Source organism: Nicotiana tabacum, chromosome 6 (assembly GCF_000715075.1).
Source record: "Nicotiana tabacum cultivar K326 chromosome 6, ASM71507v2, whole genome shotgun sequence".
Lineage (NCBI taxonomy): Eukaryota > Viridiplantae > Streptophyta > Magnoliopsida > Solanales > Solanaceae > Nicotiana > Nicotiana tabacum.
The window spans coordinates 207,456,661-207,479,991 of record NC_134085.1 but is presented as its reverse complement, the minus strand read 5'-3'; the positions used below and the strand labels follow the sequence as shown (position 1 = coordinate 207,479,991).

The window sequence follows — 23,331 nt, the reverse complement described above, 5'->3', positions numbered from 1 at the left end:
AACGGACTTCAAACGGGAAACCATGGAAACAGTCATCACAGCTCAAACGGAATAGCTTACGCCAAAAACTCGAACACGAACGGGCTGAGCATGAACCATGGCTGCTACTGGTTTTTCCCGGTGTGTTACTGGTGGTTTGCTGGAGGGGTCGTGGTCTGGTGGTCGTTTGGACGTGGTGTTCAGTGGTCGTTTGATCCGCTGCTGGGCGTGAGGAAACGACGGGGAGACTGGTGGTGGCGTGAGGTCGAGCTGGAGGTTTGGTAGGCGATAAGGCAGTAATGGAGGTTGCTAATGGCGGGCTGTTTGGACAGAAAAGATGGAGCAGTGGTGGCGGGTCGTTGATGCTGCAGCGGTTCGTGGTGGATGGTGGTTTTGGGGGTGGTTTTGGGTTAGGTTTGAGGATGAAGAAGAACGTGAAACAGCAGCAGCAGCGCCAGTTGCTGCTCGACGGGGGTCCGGCGGTTCAGGCGTCGGGGGAAGCTGGTTCGTGTAGGTGTTTGGACGTGGTGTTTGGGTGGTGGTGATGGCTGGCGACGAGCCTGTTTGGTTGTTTGACGGAGGTGGCGAGACGGAGAGGGGTCAGCTGGACGGGACGGAGGGAATGGTGGTTTTGCGGTGGGAAGGTGATGGTTCCGGCGTCGGGAGGATAGGGTCTGTTCGGTTTTGGGTGAGGGTACTTACCGTTTAGGTTTTCTTCTTCTTTTGAAGAAGAAAGATGAACAGTGCATGTGGGTTTTCCAAAATTTTCCAAAGTCCCCCCCTGCCAAGTCCAAGTCTCGTGCCTTTGTAGCTTTGGCCAAGACAATGGACCCCACGTGTGTAGGGGTCCAAGATTCATGTCCCCCATGCGCGGTGGGGTTCCCCGTGTACGGTGTTCCGTCCGTGTTCCCCACGCGTGTCTCCCACATGTGGTGGACTCAGATTATTGTGGGCTAGGTCCGAAAATTAGGCCTAAAACCGGATAGTTTGAACCCGAATATTATTCTTTTGCCCGGATCCGAGAATAAGAACACGGCGTTGCTTAACTAATAACTACCAAAAATAAGACTAATATTTAAAACGAAACTATATCTTTTTTAATATTTTTCAAGATTAAAATAGCTACAAAAATATTAATAAAACTATTTTTTGTAATTTTCGTTTTTTAATAAAGATAAAATATAAAGTAATATATTTTTTTTGTATTTTTCCAAAATTAAAATGACTATAAAATATTAATAGAATTATATTTTTTTGTAATTTTTGAATTTATATAAAGTACCAAAATAAAGTACAATTTTTGTATTTTTTCAAGTTTATGAGAAATACATAAACTAAAATTTATATATATATTTTTGTAATTTTTCTTTTTGCAACGAAATACAGTAAAAATAGTTAAAATGGCTATATTAGACCCAATTTCACATATTCACGCTAAAAATATGAAAATTCTCGGGGAGGGTAAAAAATCAGGTGTCTACAGCTACCCCTCTTTGACTGGAAACACAAAGAGTTTTCTGACAAAGAACGACTAGACATGTTTTTGACCCGACCATTACTTGGACGGACTACACTAAGGAAAGGAAGGGAATGTGACCGAGCCCTGGTATCTGAGCTGCCTACATATCCTTGGTTATACAGGAATCAGGCCACGTGTAGTTCGAAAATGAGAGAGATGGTAAAGTGTACCGAGGTGAAGAGCCGATCGAGGTGCCGTTCCGTTGAGGTTCCGGTCTGCGGTCCTGTCATTACATTAAAAATGAAAACTGAAAAGACTAACTAAGCCTATCAGCTACTAGTTACAAGGATTCCTATCTTTAAGTCTTCTGAAACTTGATCTTGAGTCTTGAATGGTGCTTCATACAGACTTTGGATTTGAACCTTGATACTTGCTAGTTGTAGGTGCTAGTTCTTGAGCAGACCACATCTGTTCTCCACTTCCGTATTTTGGGTTCTTTTTTTGTGTGTGTGCTTGCCTTTTTTTCTCTTCTTGTTTTTGTTTATGTGACCAGCTTCTGTTGATCATCCCAGACTATTGACTCGCATTCTTGAGGCGAGCTTCTACTATTTCTAACTTGGATTGAATGCTGGGGATTTCTGTTGTAACCTTCTGCTTTCCAGTGGGTCACTGCTTGATCTTGAAAAATGTTCCTCTGTTCTACAGGCGGACTCCTGACTTCATCATCTTGAATTTAACCACCTCCGTTCTACAGGCGGGCTCCTGGATTCTTCAACTTAAATTTAACAACCTCCGTTCTCCAAGCGGGCTCCTGACAACCAAAACAAACAAAATTTCCTAACCCAGTTTGTACTGGGAAGAGTTGTGAGTCGTTAGCAAAATTGTAACTCACTTACACTACTGATGCAATGATGAGAGTAAACTAAAGACTAGGCTAGGATGTGCATCTCCTACGAGTAAAACTAAAACTCTTGCTAGCAAATGTGTCTGCTAAAATAAAAACCTCAATGACTCAAACTAGAAAGTGCTTCTTCTATGGTTGAATGGGAATGAGCTAAACTAGGAAGTGCGTCTCCTAAGGGTGAAAACTTCAGTGACTAGAACTAGGAAGTGCGTCTCCTATGAATAAAATCTCGATTTAGGAAGTGCGTCTCCTAAAAAACTTGAAAGACCTTGATTGGGAAGTGCGTCTCCTACGGGTAAACTTCAAAGAACTGGACTAGGAATTGTGTCTCCTATGGTCGAACTTAAAATGAATCAAACTAGGAAGTGCATCTCCTAAGGGTGAAATCTCAATTCCGGAAGTGCGTCTCCTGAAATAAAATATAATCTGAAAAGCCAAACTCAAGAAGTGCGTCTCCTAATAAAGAAAACTTAATTCAGGAAGTATGTTTCCTATGCACGAAATTAAACTTAGGAAGTGCGTCTCCTAGGAGTAAAACTAAACTGAGGAAGTGCGTCTCCTAATGGTAAAACTGAACTCAGGAAGTGCGTCTCCTATGGTAAAACTGAACTTAGGAAGTGCGTCTCCTATTGGTAGAACTGAACTTAGGAAGTGTGTCTCCTATGGGTAAAATAAACTTAGGAAGTGCGTCTCCTATGGGTACGATAAACTTAGGAAGTGCGTCTCCTATTGGGAAAAACTAAACTTAGGAAGTGCGTCTCCTATTGGTAAAACTTACTTAGGAAGTGCATCTCCTATGGGTACAACTATACTTAGGAAGTGCGTCTCCTGTTGGTGAAATAAACTTAGGAAATGCGTCTCCTATTGGGTGAAATAACTTAGGAAGTGCGTCTCCTATTGGTGAAACTTTTCTTAGGAAGTGCGTCTCCTATTGGGTAAAACTAACTTAGGAAGTGCGTCTCCTATTGGGTGAAATAACTTAGGAAGTACGTCTCCTATTGGGTGAAATAACTTAGGAAGTGCGTCTCCTATTGGTACAACTAAACTTAGGAAGTGCGTCTCCTATTGGTGAAACTATTCTTAGGAAGTGCGTCTCCTACTGGTAAAACTTGGCTTAGGATGTGCGTCTCCTGTTTGTGAAACTAACTTAGGATGTGCGTCTCCTCTTGGTGAAACTATTCTTAGGAAGTGCGTCTCCTCTTGGTGAAACTTACTTAGGAAGTGTGTCTCCTATTGGTGAAACTATTCTTAGGAAGTGCGTCTCCTATTGGTGAAACTAACTTAGGATGTGCGTCTCCTCTTGGTGAAACTAACTTAGGATGTGCGTCTCCTATTGGTGGAACTATTCTTAGGAAGTGCGTCTCCTATTGGTGAAACTATTCTTAGGAAGTGCGTCTCCTTAGGATGTGCGTCTCCTATTGGTGAAACTTAACTTAGGATGTGCGTCTCCTGTTGGTGAAACTAACTTAGGATGTGCGTCTCCTATTGGTGAAACTAACTTAGGAAGTGCGTCTCCTATTGGTGAAACTATTCTTAGGAAGTGCGTCTCCTATTGGTGAAACTATTCTTAGGAAGTGCGTCTCCTTAGGATGTGCGTCTCCTATTGGTGAAACTTAGCTTAGGAAGTGCGTCTCCTATTGGTGAAACTTAGCTTAGGAAGTGCGTCTCCTATTGGTGAAACTATTCTTAGGAAGTGCGTCTCCTATTGATGAAACTATTCTTAGGATGTGCGTCTCCTATTGGTGAAACTGACTTAGGATGTGCGTCTCCTCTTGGTGAAACTTACTTAGGAGGAAATACATCTCCTATGGATAAAATAACTTAGGAAGTGCGTCTCCTATGGGTAAAACTTAGACTCAGGAAATGCGTCTCCTATTGGTAACGGCGTGGAATGTATTCCCTTGTTATACAGGTGGGCGCCTGGCATGAAATGGACAGACAAAAGAGTATTCCTCTTGTTATACAGGTGGGCGCCTGGTATGAAATTTAAAGACTGAAATGTATTCCTCTCGTTATACAGGTGGGCGCCTGGTAAGAAATTTAATGATTGAAATGTATTCCTCTCATTATACAGGTGGGCGCCTGGCTTCATCACTTGAAATAAAAAGACTGGTCCTGTATTCCTCTCGTTATACAGGTGGGCGCCTGGAATATGAAATGAACAGACAAAAAAGTATTCCTCTCGTTATTCAGGTGGGCGCCTGTCTTCAACAACAACTTTGAAAATAAAATCCTATTTGAGGGCGGATGAACCCGACATATCCTGCTTTGAGGGCGGATGAACCCAACATATCCTGTTTTGAGGGCGGATGATCCCAACATATCCTATTCGAGGGCGGATGAACCCAAAATATCCTTAAAACTTGAAAATGTCTTACCTCAATACTTGCTGGGGATTATTTACTTACCTACTGGGGGATAAGTGTTATGAGCTGGGCATAACGCTGTTGAGGATAACACTGCTGGGGGGATTTGCATTCCTTCAAAATTGGTGCTCCACTCTTCTGAAGCCTGCTGGGAGCGACACTGGCCCTTTGCCTTTCCAAACACAAGTTTCAATCTTTTTGTTCGGTCTGTTGAGGATTCAGCTTCCTTTATTAAAACTTGGGGGTAACACTGGTTCAAAGATCAGCTCCCTTGAGACTGGTGTTATCTTTCTTCTTCCCCAAATGGGCACCCGCCTTCAAGAAAATTTTCACAAGGAGAAAATTTTCTGCCCCGGTTTGATGATTTTCTTTATGGCATGTCTTTCCGCCATCAATAACGTTCATTTTCCCTGTTTCTAAATCAAAGAAAATTTTGTTAGTTTAAAAACATGGTAAGCGGTCATGCCACTCTTGTTGTGGATGGTTTCCTCTTTCTCCTTTCCCAGCTTTGTGTTCCATTATGCTATCAAAACTTGCTGGGGATGATATTAATTGCTGACACTGGCCCATTCCTTTTATCATTCTCATCTTGATGGGGATACCCTTCTTGACACGGGTTTTACGCCTGTTCCTTGTACCACTTGGGTGTACTAGTTGATGGCCTATTTTGAAGTCATTTCCCACTGGTTCTGACCAAACAGACTCTACTAGGGAATTTTTCTATGAAAGGAAAAAGATAAAAAGAAACAAAATATAAGACAAAGGAAACGATGACTCTTTTACAAAAGAAACTATAAATAAAAATCTATCAAACGCAGATATCGACTCTATTGGTCATGACATGCACATGTGGCCTATCTTCTGTTGTCAATCATCTTTCAAGATCTTCAATTGGCAATTCCCCATCTGATTCTCAATCTTATTCGACTTGTAGTGCCCGAAGGGTTTTCACTATCAAGCCTCTCTCATTTTGGTTCTCTCAGCTTTCATCGCCTTATGGTGCCTCTGAAGGTTTTCACCGATAAGACTCTCTCATTTGTATCACTTTCCAGCTGGGGATTTGGAGTGTTGCCGGTATGACTCTCTCTGCTGGAGATTAGAGTCCTTTCTGCTGTGGAACAGAATGTTAGGTTTGCCGGTAAGACTCTTCATTTGTCTGACTTGACATCTTTTGAAGACTGATCAGAAGGTCTTTCTTTGGACCGTAATGTGGGTTTTGGATAGGGTTAGAAAGAAAGGGTATAAAAGGCTCAAAAATTCAAAATAAATTCTGGGTTAAAAATTACAACCTCCGGAACTAGATTTATTTACAACAAACGCAACCTCTGCCCTAGTTTCTTGCTTGGGGATATCCTAATTGATTTTTTTTTTCATTTTTTTCAAAACTATGACCGAGCCGTGAAACGCCTACGTATCCTCTTTGAGGAATCAGGTCAAACGTAGTTCCCAATTCCTCTGTTTTCATTTGACTTTCCTTTGTTTTGTTTTTTTATCATTTTTCTTTTCTTTTCTTTTCTTTTTTTTTGCCTTTTCTCGTTTTGTTGTTTTCTTTCTTTCTCTTTTTTTTTTCTTCGTTGCTACTGATTCCGAACGAGGGGTATGAAAGAAAATAAATAAAGCTCAAAAGGGGTAACGAAGGATAAAGTGTTTAGGTAGCAGAACAAAATGCCTTCGTCATTCCAGTCTTCAAGACATGCCAAGTGCAAACAACATAATCAAACAATAGATTTATAGTCTCTTCCGATGGTGCTAGACTTGACAATTATGTTAAACATTTGCTTTTTCCGTTGTCATTTCTAAAGCACCGTTGGGCGACACTCTCATTATCATGAATGAACCTCATGCCAATTTGGCGAATCTTGCTTTTAACGGTTTTATTTGTGTTTTCCTTGCCCTAGTTCCACATGACTCGGGATCCAAATAATCTCAAACCGTTCTTATTTCCTTTAAATACTTTGATCACCTTCCCAGGGTTTTATGATTAACTTTTAAGATTAGGCCCAAACTGGGTGCGAATGCCATGTCCCTAGAATCGGCATTGAACGAAATGATAAAAGGACTAAACAAAAAGACGACTGGAAATAACAAAAGACTGGCTTTGTATTAGACTACCAGCGAAATGGTTTGAATGATAAAACAAACAAAACAACCAGAATAAAATCCTAACACAAACTGGACAAAATTTAAAACAAACTGCTATGACAAAATGGAAAGATAAGAAGGTTTGACATAGGACAAAATCCAAATTACAACCTTAATAATCCGGACAACAGAAATGACAACAAAATAAGCCACCAAATGTTTCTTTCTTGTTAACCAAGGAACAGAGCATCCTTCCACTTTATCAAGACTGGCATCTTAGCCACTGAGCTTTGCATCGATACTACCAGGACCATTACCAGCTTCAATATCATCAACATCGGACAACAAGTTCTCAAGAGGATTCGCGTGCTCCCTGTCACTGTCATCGATCACAATTGCCCCTTCCTGAATCATTCTTTCTATTTCCTTTTTCAAAGAACGACAGTCTTCAATGCTATGTCCTTGGACATTAGAGTGATACATGCATCGTACAGCAGGATCGAATCCTTTTGCATATGGGTCTGGAGTATAGCCAAGTAGCGGCTCAATCAGTCCTGAAAGCTTTAGCTTTTCAAACAAACTTGCGTAGGACTCCCCAATTGGCGTGAAATTGTTTCCTTGCCTTTGTTTTCCCTCATGCCCCTGTTTTCTAGGGTCGTTGGGTGCTTGGAAACGTTGTGAAGGCAATAATGCATTACGTGGTGCTGGCTCTCGCCAGCGGGGGTGACCTGATGGTTGATCCTGCGACCGGACCTTGTTCGGAGGATAATATTGAGGCGGATTATATGGAGCTCGGGGGCAGGCTTGGGCATGATGGGCTGAAAAGAGTGGCTCTGAATAGTGGGTAGTAGGGTTGTGGAAGGTTGTATGGAGTGTGTGGATAATTTGGATGACTGGGCCTGGGCTGGTAGTGAGGGGAAGGACCTCTGAATTTGGACCCAGTACCTGCTTCGACTGATGCGACCTCGAGCGCACCTCCCGCGCCGCTCTGAATAGCCTGGGTCGTTGCCTTAAGCGCTGAGTAATTTAGGATTTTGTCAGACCTTAAACCCTCCTCTATCATGACCCCTATCTTTACCACTTCATTGAAGGATTTCCCAACCGTTGTCACCAAGTGACCAAAGTAAGTTGGATCCAATGTTTGCAAGAAGTAGTCCACCATTTCTCCCTCTTTCATGGGAGGATCAACTCTGGCCGCTTGTTCTCTCCAGCGGAACCCAAACTCACGAAAACTTTCCCCAGGCTTCTTTCCAGTCCTCAGCAATGTGAGATGGTCAGGGACTATCTCGCGATTGTATTGAAAATGACCTGCGAAAGCCTGCGCCAGATCATCCCAAGTGTACCATCTGCTGGAATCCTGCCTGGTATACCATTCTAATGCCGATCCACTCAGACTTTGGCCGAAATAAGCTATCAGCAGCTCATCTTTGCCACCTGCCCCTCTCATTTTGCTACAGAATCCCCGCAAATGCGCCATGGGATCACCGTGCCCTTCATATAAATCAAACTTAGGCATCTTGAACCCAGCCGGGAGTTGGACGTCCGGGAAAGGGCATAGATCCTTGTAGGCCACGCTGACCTGGTTGCCCAATCCGTGCAGGTTCCTGAAGGTCTGCTCCAGGCTCTTGAACTTCCTCGTCACCTCATCTTATTCGGGGATTTTAACCGGCTTTTCAATCTCTGCCGGTGTCTCTAAGTGCAGGTTATAGGTATGGGGTTCTGGTGCATGAAATGTGGGCTCAGGGGGATAGTATTGCGTATCAGGAGCCTGAAACAATGGTTCGCTGGTCGTTCTTTGCAGGGTGGCTGATGTGGGTCCCAAAAAAGTGGGAACATTTGGTGTTGGGAGAGGTTGATGGGGTGGTGGAGCTTGGGAATCATGGGGGCTTCTCTCCTGATGATAACGGTGATTCGGGAGGCTTGTTGAAGGGCCGGAGTGAGGGTATTCCGGCATGTGCCCTAATGGCTCAGGGCTCTTTTGTGCTTTGGCTAGAGCTAGCTGCATTGCATCCATCTCTAGTCCCATCCTTCCTATCTTTTCCATCGCTTCCTTTAACAACTGGCTCATAGGCATTTCTTCCTCGGTACTATTCTCTGAAGTAGTCATGCTTGTTGTTATCGGTCCTTTGGATCTAGTTTGGTAAGGGTGTGTTGCCAGAATTCTTTAACAACTAACTGTTTGAGATTCGCAAAACAACAAACTTGTTAGCGTTTAGAGTTTCACAGATTTGATAACAACACATTGAGGATACAATGCCCCTAGGCAGTTAACCGTTTCTAACACGCTTTGCTTCAAACAACATGCGTCATCCCGGCTTGCTTATTTGCCCCTTTGAAGTACTTTGGGAACCCCTGTATTTTATTCTATTTTGTATTTTCTTTTCCTTTCGATTTTTTCATTTTTTCCTTTTCTCTTTTTCCTTTTTTTCAAATTTTTTTTGTTGTGGTCGAATCTTATGGAGATTGTCTACGTATCATGACCCCGCATGAATCAGACCTTGCGTAGTTCGTGACCAATAAAAGATAAACAATACTAATCATTTTTTCAATTTACATATTAAAATAAACTGAAAAAATCAAACAAACCACATATTCTAATTAAAGATTTATAAACTCAAAAACAAAAGGCTAGCTCCCTTTCTCTGTTCGACAAATGCAACCAAATGGTTATTTTTGCAAATGTGGCCCCTTCCAAATTTCACATGAATTTTGAGGCCGGGGAGGGTTATTTTATAACACTTTGCAAACTTGTCCGTTCTTTTACGAAAATAACCTTTCGACAACTGAAAGATACTCTAAGGCTATTTCGGCAAGAACGGTTTAAGACGCGGCCGAAGCTGACTCGGCTTATCATGACAAAATTCAAACAGTATTTTTTCTATTCAAATTATAATAAAACCTGGTGTTGCAAACACGGCCCTTCAGCGCCTCGGGGACGAAGATTTTTAAGGTTGTGTGGGTCAACTGGACCAAACTCCTAAACATGACCCCAAAAGGTGGCTGTTTATGCAAAGTCAGCCTTCCGGCGTCCCTTTCGGGAACATTCGGCTATTTATGACAAACAACATCACCTGATTTATTTATGACTCTTTTTATCAATTTTCAAAAATAGAAAACTCAATATTGCAAATACGGCCTTTCAACGTCTCGGGGACGAAGATTTTTAAGGCTTTGTGGGTCAACTGGACCAAATCTTAAACATGACCTAAAAGTGGCCGTTTGTGCAAAGTCAGCCTTCCGGCGTCTCTTTCGGGAACATTCGGCTATTTTTGACAAAACAGCATCACCCGACTTATTTATGACAAAAATTAAAATTTTGACATGTTTTTATTTATTTGTTTTTGGTTATTTTAGCAAAGGGTGGGGTTAGACCGGATGAGGGTTGCCTACGTATCTCACATCCGGTGAGAATCAAACCCGCGTAGTTCGGGCAAATAAATTATTTTTGAGAAGACCTTTTTCCATTTTCTATTCTTTTTTTATATATATAACAAACAAACAAACTATTATTTTTCATTCATAACAAACAAACTAACTAACGTAAAACATAAAACATAAAACATTCCTTCTTTTTTCAACATACAAAATCTTTTTGAATTTTTCAATGCTCTTTTTTATTTATTATTATTTTGTTATTATTTTCAAAAATGTGGCATGGGGACATGGGGAATTCCAAGACTTCTTGGATTCCACAAATGTTCCCCATGTGCTTTTTCCCAAAAATGAAGCGTGGGGGAAATGTGGAATTCCAAGACTTCTTGGATTCCACAAATGTTCCCCATGTGCTTTTCCCAAAAATGAAGCGTGGGGGACATGTGGAATTCCAAGACTTCTTGAATTCCACAATGTTCCCCATGTGCTTAATTAATATAATAGCATGCTTATCAAAAATCGTGCAACTTTCTTATTTAACGTGATCAGCATGATAAGGAGCGTTATTTGTCCTCAACTATCATTGGTCCGCCAAATGACCCATTCACCCTTGAATAAATACAACATGTAGCACATAGGATGCCAAAAGATGGTCTATTATTTTCAGGTTGCTTGTCCTAGACGGACCCAACCCCTGTGTTGAGTCCCCTAAGTCAAATGCACATGATGCAAATAAACGCTCCTACTAGGGATCCGGCATGAAGTCACGTTATTCTATGTTCAAAAACCTGGGTCAGTGTTCTAGACAGTGTACCCGAGCGGACAACTCGAGTCGAGGAGGGGGCAACTTACCGGGAACCAAAAGGCCGTCCAACTTCGTAACTTATCCGTCCTCTTTCTTGTTTCGGGTATTGACACTAACAGAATAGGGAGCCTCGACCATCGAGCTTCTCCCCGGAGGTAAGAAGAGAAGGGTTTCGGCACAGTTTATATACAGTTCAAATAATCAAAGCGGTAAAAGCAGCATTTAGCACAATAGGCTCAAACATGTAAAAATCAGATAAAACCAAATATAACAGTTTATCTAAGCTCGAATTTCTAACCCTGAACCAGTGGTTCTGGGTCTAATCCCCAGCAGAGTCGCCAGAGCTGTCACACCTCCTTTTTCCGCACCCGAGAGGGCGCAATGGAGTTTTTTCCAATTAAAGGACAATCGAAACGGGATTTGTTTATTTATTTCAGAGTCGCCACTTGGGAGATTTAGGGTGTCCCAAGTCACCAATTTTAATCCCGAATTGAGGAAAAGAATGACTCCATATTACAGTCTGCGTACCAGAAATCCGGATAAGGAATTCTGTTAACCCGGGAGAAGGTGTTAGGCATTCCCGAGTTCCGTGGTTCTAGCACGGTCGCTCAACTGTTATATTCGACTTGGTTATCTGATTTTATACAAGTGTGAACTTATGTGCCTATTTTATCTTTTAACCGCTTTTATCATTTAATGTTATTATTTTACGAGAATTGCAACGTCGTGGAAACACACCTCGAACCACGTTACAATCAATGTACCCGTGGTTAGAGCTATGTTTCAACTCTGTTGAGATTGGGATTTGGGTCACATAAATGTGCACCCGAGTTTAGGAAGATAACATTATTAAATACGCGCCTAAAGCAACTAGTGTATTATTATGTTGGGAAAAGGCCGTGAAATTCGCTAAACGGCCTGTCCCGAATTCTAAGTATTTTAATATATACATTTAGAGGGCCCCGCAGCTTGTGCATTTTTTGTTTGTCGAGGCTCGTCTCATTCATTATTATTTTTTTAAAAGGAATTCGCAACGTCATGGAAATGCATCTCAAACCACGTCACAATCAATGTACCCGCGATTGGAGACACATTTCGACTCCGTTGAGATTTGGATTTGGGTCACATAAATGTGCACCCGAGTTTAAGGAAGTAATTTAATTAAATCGCGTCTAAAGAGGCTAACGCGTTATTATCTTTGGGGAAGGCAGTGAAATTCACTAAACGGTCCATCCCAAATTCTAAGTATTTATTATGACTAATTATTGAGGGCACCGCGATTTGCATTTTTATTTGGCGAGGCTCGTCTCTTTTTTATTTTTAAGGATAAACCTACAGTGACTACATTTCTCTATTAAGTTCGTCTCTAAAAAGAAAATCCTAATTTATTAATCAAACAATGGAAGCTAGTAGGATACACGGCTAATGAAGACTATCTCGAGCTTGACGAATTATAATTAAACATGAACTTACATTTAGAACTAACCCATATGGTAAACAACAGAACAATGACTAATAAAATTATGATAGAACTTATTAAATCAATCCGACTACCAATTCGGCGAGCTAGTCACGAACATGAAGACTTTTGTACAACTTTCGTCTAGCATGCCAATTTGAGATAGCAATAACGTAAGCACAAAACTAAAACTCGACAGATTTAAACAAGATCTTTAACATAACATTTATTCAAGCTCGGACACTATAGTGACCGATAGCAACTCAAACAAAGATTAGAAAACGAACCTCTAATGATAAACACTACTGGGGATTTACAACTCATTCGTCAAACCGAAATGGAGCCATAGTCGGCGAAATGAAGCAACGAGACCAACGAACTGGAACCTCCCATCGGCACTCGAACGGACTTCAAACGGGAAACCATGAAAACAGTCATCACAGCTCAAACGGAATAGCTTGCGCCAAAAACTCGAACACGAACGGGCTGAGCATGAACCATGGCTGCTACTGGTTTTTCCCGGTGTGTTACTGGTGGTTTGCTGGAGGGGTCGTGGTCTGGTGGTCGTTTGGACGTGGTGTTCAGTGGTCGTTTGATCCGCTGCTGGGCGTGAGGAAATGACGGGGAGACTGGTGGTGGCGTGAGGTCGAGCTGGAGGTTTGGTGGGCGATAAGGCAGTAATGGAGGTTGCTAATGGCGGGCTGTTTGGACAGAAAAGATGGAGCAGTGGTGGCGGGTCGTTGATGCTGCAGCGGTTCGTGGTGGATGGTGGTTTTGGGGGTGGTTTTGGGTTAGGTTTGAGGATGAAGAAGAACGTGAAACAGCAGCAGCAGCCCCAGCTGCTGCTCGACGGGGGTCCGGCGGTTCAGGCGTCGGGAGAAGCTGGTTCGGGTAGGTGTTTGGACGTGGTGTTTGGGTGGTGGCGATGGCTGGCGACGAGCCTGTTTGGTTGTTTGACAGAGGTGGCGAGACGGAGAGGGGTCAGCTGGACGGGACGGAGGGAATGGTGGTTTTGCGGTGGGAAGGTGATGTTTCCGGCGTCGGGAGGATAGGGTCTGTTCGGTTTTGGGTGAGGGTACTTACCGTTTAGGTTTTCTTCTTCTTTTGAAGAAGAAAGATGAACAGTGTATGTGGGTTTTCCAAGGTTTTCCAAAATTTTCCAAAGTCCCCCCCCTGCCAAGTCCAAGTCTCGTGCCTTTGTAGCTTTGGCCAAGACAATGGACCCCACGTGTGTAGGGGTCCAAGATTCATGTCCCCCATGCGCGGTGGGGTTCCCCGTGTACGGTGTTCCGTTCGTGTTCCCCACGCGTGTCTCCCACGTGTGGTGGACTCGGATTATTGTGGGCTAGGTCCGAAAATTAAGCCTAAAACCGGATAGTTTGAACCTGAATATTATTCTTTTGCCCGGATCCGAGAATAAGAACACGACGTTGCTTAACTAATAACTACCAAAAATAAGACTAATATTTAAAACGAAACTATATCTTTTTTAATATTTTTCAAGATTAAAATAGCTACAAAAATATTAATAAAACTATTTTTTTGTAATTTTCGTTTTTTAATAAAGATAAAATATAAAGTAATATATTTTTTTTTTATTTTTCCAAAATTAAAATGACTATAAAATATTAATAGAATTATATTTTTTTGTAATTTTCGAATTTATATAAAGTACCAAAATAAAGTACAATTTTTGTATTTTTTCAAGTTTATAAGAAATACATAAACTAAAATTTATTATATATATTTTTGTAATTTTTCTTTTTGCAACGAAATACAGTAAAAATAGTTAAAATGGCTATATTAGACCCAATTTCACATATTCACGCTAAAAATGTGAAAATTCTCGGGGAGGGTCAAAAATCCGGTGTCTACAAGTATTATTATTTTATCATGAAATTATTAGTGTTACAATTTCATTATACTAATACTATTGTTGCTGCTACTACTACTACTACTAATTATTATTATTGTTGTTATTGTTGTTGTTATTATTATTAGTATTAGTATTAGTATTATTATTACTACGTTTACTTCTATTAGTAGTACCGTAAATAATATTGTTATTACTTTGCTTTTTTTATCAACATCTATTTAATATCATACCTACACCTTTGTCCTCTTCTTCACTTTTTCACAAAAAGTCAAAAGATATTTTCTTTCACCAAGAAAATAAACGTCCACCTTCCCTTTCCATCCTTTTCAATCCTTACCTCCTTTTTCTCTCATCTTGACTTTTCCTCCATTTTTTGGCCAATTCTTAACTTTCAAATCCCTGTGTACAAGTAGGGTTGTTCACGGTTTGACGGAAAATCGATCCAAACCAAAAACCAAACCAAATCGATTAAGTAAACCGATATTTTTTTTGATTTGGATTGGTTTTGGTTTTAAATTTTAAAAACCGATAATATTTGGTTTGGTTTTGGTTCTATTATAAAAAATCGAAAATTAAACCGAACCAAACCGATTAATTATATACAAAATTTAATAATTATTTATATACAATATAATATCTTTTTCTAATAATTTTAAATATTTTATGTAATTTAATTGTTATTTTGAATTTTGGTTTATCCTACTTATATCTTAAAAGATTGTCTAAGCCCAAAACAATAGGAATCAACCAATTTTCTTTTCCTTAAGAGACTTTAATTCTCTAACCCTCCGCACATACTTTTGCCTAATAGAAGAGTTAAAAAAATCCTACCATAAGAGTAAAGAAAGCAAACTCAAATTGCAGGACTACAGTGGCTAAAGCTTGAGAAAGCAAACTTTTAGTTATATTTTTGTTCATTCTTTTTATATAAAGAGGTAAATAAACTTTAAGTTCCGAAAGAAATATATAAAAAAGTATAAATTTAGTAAATTATTTTCAGATTATTGTCTAGTGTTGTTTCACTATTATCGACTTATTATTAGCTTACTACGAACCGAAAAATCGAACCAAACCGAACAAAACCAATGATAACCAAACTGATGGTTTGTATTTAATTTGGTTTGGTTTTGGTAATAAAATTTTAAAAACCGATTAAATTGATTTGGTTTTGGTTTTAATCAAAAACCGATCAAACCGAACCGTGAACACCCCTACGCACAAGAGCACATCCCAACCATTTTGGGTATTAATTTGAAATAAATCTGCTCAAAGTCTCATGCAAATCTGAAACAAATTTGCTCAAATCTCGCTCATTAAATGATGAACGACTATTTTACCGTTCAAATCCCCAATGTCCAAATTCAAACGGATATATTGACCGAAATTAAAGATCTGAATTTCAAAATCTCGCCCAAGTCAAGAACCCTAGATTTTCACCTATAAAAACCAGCACTTGGAGTCCATCTGAACAGGGTTTTTAGCCGCACCTTTACCCCTCAAAATGGTGGGAGCCTCCTCCTTTTCCGAAACTCACTAATTTTTTTGAAATCATAGCTCGACCAACTCTTTCTCTATTTGGTTTGCAATTTCCAAGCAGAGGCTCTTGTCTTTTGCTCAGCCGAGGTAGTGAGTTTGAGGTCGAAGTGCGATAGTTGATCGACGACGCTCTTAGCTCACTGCCCCGCAAAAGGTCGGTATCTTTCTTTTTGTTTCGTTTTTGGAATTTTTAGTGTTTTAATATTTCAGCATCTAATTGGCAATGAGCTCTTAATTTTCTGTTATTTGATTAAGTATTTGGGACGCTTCTTGTCGATTTCTGATTAGTTAACATGGATGAAAGGCTCATATGCTCTCTTGTAAAGAAATAACTTTTATAGGTTAACTGATGTATATTTTCTTATTATAAGGATACCCGGCTTTAGATTTTGCTTGAAACTTAGAGACCATGCTTATAAGATTTAATTAGCTCTGAACTAGTTGCAATCAGACCCTTTTAGCTACTGTCGAAAGCAAATAATACAACTCAAGCTAAGTTGTGATCCTTGTATTAGTAAAAATTAGCCTCGCCATGTGGGTCTATTAAATGGTGACACGTGTTAGTAAAGTTTGAAGAAAAGTGAAGAATGAAATGTAAAGATGATATGTGAAACACCCCCGGGACCGAACATACTCATACCGTGCCTATTAGTCCCGGAACTGATCATCATGAAATAGCTTAGATCAGGCGCGGGAGAGTATCTCATAATTACAAATGAGGAAGGAATAAATTAATCTCGGATTATATGGGATTTACCATCATTACACCATCAGTTACAAATCAATTATTAATAAATGCAATAAATGATTGTAACGGTCAGAACAAGGCAATCAGGCACGAGATTGACTCAACAGGCACGAGATTGACTTAACAGGCACAAGATTGACTCATTAATTACGGAATTAACTCATCAGTTATGAAATTAACTCATCAGTTACAGAATTTCAGCATTTACACAGCTGTTACAAATTTTCCAAAAGTAATGGATGGATTGAGTAAATGCTCCTAATGAACCCAAAATTCAAGGAGACTAGTTACTTAGATTTAGCCCTATAAATAGAAATATTTTTACCACCATCAGCGAAATCTAATTTTCTTCTCTACAATTCTATACATTGTAATTGATAGCATCTTGCTCCCAAGTTAGCCATAATTCGGCTCTTCAAGCTCTGTTCGGCTCATTATCCTATCAAGGATCATTCAATAAGAATTCTTTCTTCTCTGCTTTATTTTTATTATATTATCTGTCATTGAATTTATTTTCCACTTCTCTATCACGTTGTATTAACAAAATTTTATATCTTTCGGATTGAATCGGTTGCTTGTGGCCCGTCATATAAAATTATTGCTTTAACCTTGAAAACCATTTTTTGGGTTAAACAGTTTGGTTCCGTTACCGGGAACTCAAGCAAATTTGCTATTCATCCAAAGATAGTAACATTTTTTGTTAATATTCGCTTGTTTTCAGTTTAAACCTTCATCATGGTCGAAATTTACCAATCAACACAGTTGAGGACAACCAAGTTGGAGATAGCGTACCATGCAAAATAAAAAGGGAAGAATAGCCATGATAATGATATGTAAGTAACAAGCAGAGAAAAATAGAGAATGTACATCGATATATTGGTACCACAACTATTTGTACCAGAACTGATTATAACGGATCTGTACGAAACAGTTCCGGAACAGGAGGTTCAGATACACTAGGTAATTTTAATTTGCAAAATTTAGTTCTAACCTTACAGAAACAGATCAAAGAATAGAACGATCGGATAGAACACCTTCGGGAATTCCTATCTATCCTGTGAGAATGATATGCATAATCGTTGCAGCATCGAAATTTAAACAGAAGAAGACACGGTAAGTCGAATCGACACTAATAAGTGTCGAAAAACAGGTTCGAAAACCAAACCGAGGTGATTCCGGATATGATTGAAGGAGTCAGAAGAATAATGTCGGACCTTCCCGGAACTGAGGAGTAAAATTTAAATTCGATATAATACCAAACTTTGAATAGAGGAAGACACGTTCATTCAATTAAAAGTCAAAAACAGGTCCGGAGATCAAGCGGATGTGATTCTTGGGTGATCCAAATTTAAACGCAAAAATCTAAAAATAGGTCCGAGCAAAAGAGATACGAGATTTTCTTCACAGGCTGAAAAAGATCCGGATCTATCCGAACAGGTAAGGAATTACCTTGCTAAATTGTAAAATTTCACAGGAGAAGAATGAAGATTAGGAAGAACATGGGTAAAACACCCACGAGATTGCTTACAAAGATACCACACCTAACAACTGAAAAAGAAGAGATAGCTGCGGGATGGAATAGAACGAGGAAGGAAGGTTCATTAATAACCTTGGACAATTATACAAATATTTTCGGAAGCAATCATTGAATCGAAGGCATTAGAAGCCACGAGGTCAAATGCTGAAGAACTAGAAATTATCATTAACTTCCCAAATAGGAAAGTTTACGTTGGTCGAGACTCGACACCGAATTTAAAGGTAAGGTGATTAAACTTTTACATGCTAACAAAAATTGCTTTGCTTGCCTCCATGCTAACATAGCAGGTGTACCACCGAAGGAAAAGTTTTATATGCTCAATATTGACCCGCGGTATAATCCGGCCAAGCAAAAGAAGAAATTAGAGTCAAATCATAAAAGATAAAGTTACAGATCTTCGAAAGATCGGTTTAGTCCGAAAAGTCGAATCATTCGAACTTGCTATCTAACAACAACGCATCATTACTTTCAAAATTCCGAGGAGAAAGATGATTGCCGGTACACCAAATTGTCTCGGATGTCTCGGTAAATGCAATTTTAATTCAAGAAGATAAAGGTACACATTCTCCTATCTATTATAAAATGCTCTTAGATACGGAAACTACATATCTACATTTTGATAAGTTGGTATTAATTGTAGTTTCCCTAAATCTAAGGCCTTATTTTCAATGTCATTCAATTTCCGTAGTCACTATATTTTCATTACGCAATATTTTGCATAAACATGAAATGTCAGGAAGGCTAGCTAAATGAGTAGTCGAACTAAGTCAATATGATATTGTTTATCAGCCACGTACGACTATAAAATCACAAATTTAGCAGATTTCATGATTAATTTTAGCTCGAACATATTCCCCGAACATGTTATTTCTGGGATAATTCTCGGGATCTTGACCTTCTACACAATTAGGTCCACAAGTACTAAACTTTTCGAGTTAGGGGCAATGCTTAATGCCTATCGGGGAAAGTAGTTAGATAATTCATAAAAGTTATTTTATTACTAACAACAAAACCGAGTATGAAGCATATGCTACAAGGCTTAAATTAGCTTGGGGACTCAGAGCAAAAATATTGATTTAACGATTGATCAAATTCAAGAAAACTATGCAGCCCAAGAAAATCGAGCCGGATATGTTAGTCTCAGATCTACTGCTGATATCACTGACTTAGAAAGCAACTCCGGGCATTTATTGAGAAATATCGTTTCCGGATCAAACAGTCTCGGGATCGAGCCATCTCTTATTTAGACGATTCCTGATCTATCATCAATTAGAATGAAAATGAGGTAAGCCTGATTAATTTAATTTAGAATTGGCATAATAAATTCATTTATTACTTGCAGAATGGGACTTTACCCAAAGATAAGCATGCTCTCGATAACTCTGAGTGTGTCTCATCTCGTACTACCTGCCTTGTTGGAGGAGAATTATATTTGAGAATATTCAAGGCTCCAAAAGCTAAAATGCCACATGGACCAAACAAATAAAATATATGATGCGAGAAATTTATAAAGAAAGCAGTGAAAATTACTCCGGTAATAAGACTTCAAATCAAAACCTCATCAAAGTCAGTATGAATAGCTCAAGTCAAGATATGGCATGATCCTCGACAACGTTTTGGAACCTCCGTAGTTCCCGGCCAAAGTATAAAATATTTGATAAAAAGAGCTTCGGTACCGTCCCTATGTTGGAACAGGACCATTTGAAAGTCCATCAATATCGAAACTAACTATCCTACTGGGGACTATTAGACTGCGAACTATCAAATTTTGATTCCAGTGTTTTTTGAGTTCTCATACCTCAAAACTCAAACATTAGGGAGATTACTCATACTTGAAGATTAGTCAATTTGACCTGACATTATTTACCAGCTCAACTCAGTTAGTTGTATTACTCATATCAAGCATAAACACTTCAAACAGTGGTGAATGAGTTCTTCAAAAATATATATACTACACGTACACAAAAAGGATCAAGAACTCCATGTCAGAGTCAAGAATCCCACGATAAAAAAACGAGAGTGTTACATCTAAGTCAAGATAAATGTATGCAAATAAGCCACCAGAATAAAGTTCACTCTGAACAAACACGCGATTTATATTCGGTCCAGCAACGACCATTCAAGCTAAATATCTAATCCTTTCTTAATGGCTAATTGTATTATGATTTGGATTGATTATCCCGTAAATCTCAAATATTATTTCGGACATGTGTCCCTCTCTACTTGGAAGTATGTTCATATACTCCAATTTAGATTCAAAATCCAATCAGATGAAATGTCTCTTCACGACAAATCTACTAAGATATATATTTATTTGGGATTAATACTCCCTCAAACTCAATGTCTTACCGGGGTTAATACTCCCATAAATTTTAATGGGGTCAATACTCTTGTAAATTCTACCGGGATTAATATTCCCTCAGACTAAAAGTCTACTCGGATCAATCGATCCTATTTTTCGCCTGAATGAAAAGGAGACGTCCTCTTCATAACGTTTAAAATATATTAAAGAGTCATCTTTCATATAAAAGTTAGACACCCAAAGGTGCAACATTAAGACATCGCACATGTAATGATGCATCCAAATATATATTTTAAGTCTAAAAGACTAAGTATGAACACTCAAATAATTTTTTAACGTGCCAAGAAAAATTAGTACTCGGATAAATTCTCTAAAATACCAAATGATGATATTAGACCCGAAAGACACGAGGAACACTGTATTAATCTCGGTCTAGGTTACAACCCTTTTGTTAAAAAAATGGGGGGGTTAAACAGTCATAATCTAAATATATACCTCCGAGTCCTGTATGTTTTTCTTTTTCAGGAAATGGACCACGTGGAAGGAATAATCAAATGCTCGAGATTTCATACTTCAAAGCTCTAACACTTGGGGACTATATATATGGAAGAAAAAGAAGACTAGAAAAATCAAAATTCAAGTCAAGCCTAAGGTCTACCCAACAAATCGAAAGTTAAGAGCAAAGTCACAAGCCAAAAACACAAGCATGACTCGAAAACCTTTGAAAACATATTCGTAAATATAAACGAATGTTTCAAAAAAGGTTAAAAGCAGAATATTAGTTACGGGTAAAAATGCACATCTTTGTACTTACTCAAAAACTGTTGTAACTGAAAACAGTTACGGATGAAAAAGCATTACCCTTGTATTCATTTGAAAACTGTTATCAATAAAAATAGTTATGGGTAGAAATTCATACCCTTATATTTAAAACTGTTGTAAACAAAAATAGTTATCTCCTTGTACTAATTCAAAAAAAATTGTTGCAAAAGAAAAACAATCACGAGTGCAAGCTTATATCGAATCTGTTAAAAGAAAAAAACAGCTGCAAAATGAGTTATAGACGATACACAAACACATGTGAAATGTTATGAAAGTTAAATGTAAAAACTTTCTTCAAAACATTATAAAAGAAAAACATGTGAAAATTCCTATCTCTCTTTTGTATATTTACACCATTATAAGTTGAGACGTCTTATTCATTAAGTGTCGTTCATAAAAGGGCCCTCTTTTATAATTCATGCTTATTCAAAAAAGTCACGGAGCATTGAAGCATTTTTAATGCAAAGTTAAAGGGTGAAACAAAAACTCAAACATTAAAATAGGCAGAAAATAAAGCTGAAATATATATATCAAACTTTGCAAACATAAGGCAAAGATTTGTCTTCAAACCCCGAAACAAGACAGGGGTAAACCAACCGATTATTGACGAAAGGAACATAAGCGGTGGAGTTATCATCTGAATATCTAAGTTCTGCACTCTTTTTTCCTTCGTCCGGTTTTTGTCCCTATTGGATTTTTCTGGCAAGGTTTTTAATGAGGCAGAGGCAAGGATGAAAAGGATAAAATCCTCCACTTCCCGGTCACATTATAGTGAGTAACCGAAAAGTGGGGGGACTATCTGTATTAGTGAAAATTAGACTCGCCATGTGAGTCTATTAAAGGGCGACACATGTCAGTAAAGTTTGAAGAAAAGTAAAGAATGACATGTAAAGATGATATGTGAAACACTCCCGGGACCGAACATACTCATACCGTGCATGTTAGTCCCGGAACTGATCATCATGAAATAGCCCAGATCAGGCGCGGGATAGTATCTCATAATTACAAATGAGGAAGGAATAAATTAATCCCGGATTATATGGGATTTACCATCATTACACTATCAGTTACAAATCAATTATTAATAAATGCAATAAATGATTGTAACGGTCAGAACAAGGCAATCAGGCATGAGATTGACTCAACAGGCACGTGATTGATTCAACAGGCACGGGATTGACTCAACAGGCACGAGATTGACTCATTAATTACGGAATTAACTCATCAGTTATGGAATTAACTCATCAATTACGAAATTTCAGCATTTACACAGCTGTTACAAATCTTCCAAAAGTAATGAATGGATTGAGTAAATGCTCCTAATGGACCCAAAATTCAAGGAAACTAGTTACTTAGATTTATTCCTATAAATAGACATATTTTTACCATCATCAGCGGAATCTAATTTTCTTCTCTACAATTCTATACATTGTAATTGATAGCATCTTGCTCCCAAGTTAGCCATAATTCGGCTCTTCAAGCTCTGTTCGGCTCATTATCCTATCAAGGATCATTCAATAAGAATTCTTTCTTCTCTGCTTTATTTTTATTATATTATCTGTCATTGAATTTATTTTTCACTTCTCTATCACGTTATATTAACAAAATTTTATATTTTTCGGATTGAATCGATTGTTCGTGGCCCGTCATATAAAATTATTACTTTGACTTTGAAAACCATTTTTTGGGTTAAACAATCCTCTCCTATTGTGAAGGTGTATTTTTAGTGTTTGCACCTGTTAGTGACCTGTTATGATGGGATAGTTTTATATATATTTTATTGGAATTGGTTTAGAGATCCTTGACTTAAGGTTGTATCATCGAAGTATAGAAAACAGGGTCTTATATGTGTGTTTATAGATGATTTATTCTTTTAGTTTAAATAAATGTTTCCTGAGTTACTATGTCGTAGTAATCTCTAGAAGGTGTTAACTTAGTTTGTAAATCATACCTATAAGTATATTAAAGGAACAGAATGTGTGTTTCCACCTTTTAATTCATTGCAAGTAGTTGTCATGTTGACTTAAAATTCCTATTTAAAGAATCTGCTTCTATTGATATTGTGTTTTAGCATCACTGTAGTA

The 23,331-nt window shown here is 38.7% G+C and overlaps 1 long non-coding RNA gene across 1 annotated transcript; it reads left to right on the top strand.

The window, feature by feature from the left end:
* The first annotated feature begins 15,503 nt into the window (after positions 1-15,503).
* Positions 15,504-22,788, top strand: LOC107787575 (uncharacterized). Its single transcript, XR_001648443.2, has 2 exons — positions 15,504-15,992; positions 17,308-22,788. It is a non-coding gene; the product is annotated as an uncharacterized LOC107787575 (long non-coding RNA).
* Positions 22,789-23,331: the final 543 nt, after the last annotated feature.